The following is a 5,023-nucleotide window of genomic DNA, read 5'->3' as shown; positions in this document are numbered from 1 at the left end:
ACACACACACACACCCCCCCACACCACACAAACACACACCCACACACACCAGGTCGCGACTGGCTATGGAGCCCTCGGGGTGTGTGTGTGTGTTAAGAGGCTGGGTTGTTTTCCAAGCTACATTTTCTGCCACATGGAGTAGAGTGGTTAGTATGTCATGCCTGGCTAGGTCTGCTTACACACACACACAACACACCACACACAGCACACCACACACACAAACCCCACACACACACACAACACACACACCCACACACCACTCACACACACACACAACCCACACACACACACACACACACACACACACACACACACCACACACACACCACACACACACCCCCACACGACAGGTCCAATTTGTCGAAGGGAGTCCTGCAGTCACGCGAGACCAAAGGGGGGGGGGGCCCTCCCCCTTTCACACTCCCCAAGGACACAGCATCAGATTTGGTCGATTGTGGTACTTATTTGGTGTGTGTGTGTGTTGTGTGTGTGTTTGAGTGTGTGTGCTACTACGTGCAATTATGAGCGTCTCTTCATTACTTTTCCTCCTTTCCATTCCTCTCCTACATTTTCCTTTTCACACACACATCTTTGGCAGCATACCGAATGGTTTCACCTTCGTCTTAAGCTCCACGGGAAAATAATTGTGCGTCCGGTCGGACAAAAAGTTACACCTAAAGTCATGGTGCTTTGTTGCCAGGGGTGAGTGGTCTGGATAAGCATTTCGTGTAAAAGTGAGGAAGTGTACACCCCCCTCTTCCCTCCCAAAACACACACACACCACACACACACACACACACACACACACACACACACACACACACACACAACAGACAGAGCGAGCATGGAAAAGTTGTGATGTAATGACGCCACACTACTCTGCAGGAGAACACGTACATACAGCAATAACGGATTACTACACCACACACACACACACACACAACACACACACCCGGTGGCGTAGACGTCGCCACGAGACGCAGCGTCACAGCTTCACACTGATTGCGCAGACATGAAACACACTTTTCCTTCTCCAAACTGCAGTGAAGCGCAGTTGGGAGTCTTTCTAGCTGTAAACACCTTCGGCTCAGTTTGCGCACACACAAACACACACACCACACAGAAACCAAAATTGCACCGCAGGCATTTACGGCTGATCTCTTCTCGCGCCGGTCACGGCAAGCAGACTCTGATCCCCGAGCTGAAACAAACCGTAAAGAGGGTTCTCTTTAAATGATGGAGGCGCATACACGTTTTAAGGCTTTTTTTTCTCATTGGATGTATTACCTACGCAACTGCATAGAAGTACAAGCTGCATGCTGGCAGGCACCATGATGTGTGTGTGTGTGTGTGGGGGGGGGGGGGGGTGGACAAAAAGCAGAAATCAAAGAGTTGAGGGTTTGTGCATTTCGTTGTTAAACCACAGCGTTGCATGGATTTAGGGCTGCTCAATGAATCGTATTTTAATCACAATTACGATGATGGCTTGCAACGATTACGAAAACAACGTAATTGAAATAAAATGATAATTTTTTTATTACTTTATTTTTTTTTTTTATTGGTTTTTCAGTTGAGTTATAAATAAGTTTCACGGTAATCAACTGTTAAAAACACACTGTTGACATTTTTTTTCTCCAATAAATGGATGTTTTCAAAGTAAATGGATAATCGTTTTTAATAATCGTGATATCAATTATTGACCCAAATAATCGAGATTATGATTTTTGCCATAATCGAGCAGCCTTACTGTTACTGCAACTATTTCACTTATACTTCTTTCATCGCTGCAATTTACTGCAAAATATCTGCGAATTAAATGCGTCGTAAAACTGTTTTTGGTTTTCATGTGGGTTCCTCTATAACATGATAAGCGCTCAAAGTGTACATAAATAAAAATAGCCACTTTTTGTGTTCGCCTTTACAATAAGATTTTGAAAATTTAACTCCAATAACACCATTTTATTTAAATCGATTTAAACAGAAATAACTTCAAAGTAAAACATATAAGGTTTTTAGTTGCTTAAAATAATACCTTTACATTACATTAAGCGTCGTAAGCATGCTTCTGTAACTTTCCACAAGTTATATTAACCTGACGCTATTCTCAAATTCAAAACGCAATAATTGTGTGTGTAGTTTGGAGCCTTAACTCTTAATACAATTGAATATTTGAACATATTATATGAACCTGCAGTAATCTCCTACATTCTATATCTCTCTTATAGTGTTAAGCTTCTTTTACTTGCATGTACAGTATGTTTTACTTTAGGCCATCGAGTGGATGGCGTGCAACAAAAGCTTCTCGCCATATTTAAATTAGCGGCATAAAGACTTCACGATGAATCTAAATTCACCATAAATCTCTTACCAACTAAACTTCCCTACCTTCTTCTTGCCTCCAGCTAGCGAGCGCACAGGGCAAATCAAAAACTAGGTTGTTGTGAGATGTTCTCGCCCGTTGACTTTAAGGTAGAAAAAGAAAAGGGGCGCCGGCACGTTGAGAACAGCAAACGCAGCTTAAAACTGGACCCCGAGGCATCGTTAGGAATAAAATACTGCAGCGAGCTGAGCGTTAATATTTAGGATCAGAGTCAGGGTCAGCACGAGGGTAAAAAGAGTCGGGGTCAAAGGTTATGCACACACCAACGAGGGTCAGCAGGAGTGTTTAATAACAGAGTAAGGGAATATCCCTATAGTGCTTTTAGCTGTGTGTGTGTGTGTGTGTGTGTGTGTGTGTGTGTGTGTGTGTGTGTGTGTGTGTGTGTGTGTGTGTGTGTGTGTGTGTGTGTGCAGTCTGGACAGGGTAACCGATGTCCACAGACTCCGTTTTATATAATTTTTGAACAGAGATTTATCAGATATTTTACAAGAAGCTCGATAAAGGGGGGGGGGGGGGAGGATTTTCCACACACGCCGTCCAAAACACGCACACACAATTCTGACAAATGCCACCGCGATCACAGAGTCTCATAAAAACTCTCTCTTGTTCTCCCTCACACACACACACACGCACACGCACACGCACACACACACACTGTCCGAGCAGCGGAGCTAGCTAGCGCGCCGCCATGCTAAAAATACCCCGTCTGTTCTGTTGGGGTTGGCCTCGGGGCAACCTGGGCTTATAAATGTCCCCTTTGTAGCGCAGTGGAAATGTCCAACAAATGACTCTTTTATTAGGGCAAGACAAAAAAACACAGCTAATTATGTTTACTCAGATCAACGCCGCGGCTCCACCAGCACACACACACAGCCAGAGTGTGTGTGTGTGTGTGTGTGCGTGTGTGTGTGTGTTTGTGTGTGTGTGCAGCCAGAAATATTAGAGTGACGCTCAGAAGGAGCAGAGATGTGTTTTGGAGAAACAGAGGCTGATGGGAAAACAGTAGCAGGAAATAACTGACAGCACTTCTGAGCGGGAGAAGGGTGGAAACAAAGGGTCAGAAAGTGATAATTTGCGGGAGAAAAAAAGGGTTTGAAGACACAGTAGGTGATATGCTGATGATGAAAGCATTTTTAAACTAAGTCAGGAGAAAGTTGACATGTTGTGGAGTTCACGGAAAAGTCGTTTTTTGCAAACAAGTGGTAAATGTTCAATTTGTGTTGACCTCTTGCTCTGTTTCCCACTTATTAATATAAGTTTATTTCAGCTAAACTAATGTCATGTCATGTATAGGCTAACTGTACATGCAGTGGTGGAAGAAGTATTCAGATTATTTACAGTAAAAGTACCAATACATGGGTGTTCAAAATCTTACTTAAGTGCAGAAGTATTATCAAAAGTAATAATAGCAATTCTGCAGAAAAATAGCCATCTATGTGTGCTTTATCGTGTATATAAACATATGATATTTTTTATATAATATCGTTGCATCGAGTAGCATTTTATAACCCTAACCCTTTTGTTCTCCTGTAGACAAATAAAAAAACTCATAATAAATTGGATAATTTTACTTTTTAACAGTTAAATCGCTGTTATGTTAACATTTCTAAAAAAGTAGCAAAAGATGTTGAATCAATTCTGTAAAAAATCATTATTTACCTTTTCAAATGTTGTGGAGTAGAAGTATAAAGTAGCATTAAATGGAAATACTACTACTTAAATAGTACTTGAGTAAATGCATGTTTATTTAAACTCAACTATGCGTGATATTTTCTGGGTTCGAGCCGTTCGATTGTGACTCGATGTCGAACTGCAATAACGCAATATATTGCATATAAATGAATTCAGTTTAAATTCAAATGTATTTCCAGGGTTGAGCTGCGGATGTCTGACTGGGTATGTCCTCTCATTGCAGGTGCAGCGGTGGATGCACGATTTGCCGGTTGTTCAACGTCTAACACGGGTAAGGCGATGAAACAACGTGGGGCGACGACGCCACGCAGGAACAAATGCGTCAAATGTTGTCCGGGAAAAGGACGAACATTTCATAAATTGATGATTAAAGTGGGACGAGAGCGACAGCAATGCACCTGCAGGAATTGAAAATGCATTAAAGATGAGTCTCGCAAGTAAAGCAAACGCTGAAAATGAAAAAGGGAAAAGGCGGCAGAGAATAAGAGAGAGGAAACGAGGTCAAAGGCTGTGAGGGAATTCCTTCTTTCTTTTCAGCTGTCAATCATTCAGCCGGGGCCAGAGATACCAAGGAACCAGTGTGTGTTTTATAATATGTGTGTGTGTGATTGTGTGTTTGAATGGCGCGATAGGTCCTCGACTTGACAATGAACCCCGTCCCTTTGCGGTCACGCCAACACATCAGAGGAACAGAGGGAAGACGAAAGGGACGGAACAAGAAGGTGGGATTAGAGGAAGGATGTGAGGAAGGAGGAGAGAGGGAGAGAGGAAGGTGACAGAAAGATAATTAAGAAAATGGAATGAGAAAGAGAAAGGTGAGCGCCAACAACGAGGCCAGAGAGCGTGGCGGAGAGATGGAGAGGCTGCTCGATTCAAAAAGGACGGATTAAAGAGAAAAGGCTTCGGATAGTTCAGCCAAAAAACACTGAGAATAGAGGGGGGGGGGACGGG

This window comes from Notothenia coriiceps, unplaced genomic scaffold (genome assembly GCF_000735185.1).
Source record: "Notothenia coriiceps isolate Sejong01 unplaced genomic scaffold, NC01 NC01_scaffold00016523, whole genome shotgun sequence".
NCBI lineage: Eukaryota > Metazoa > Chordata > Actinopteri > Perciformes > Nototheniidae > Notothenia > Notothenia coriiceps.
Note: the sequence above shows the minus strand (reverse complement) of the source record.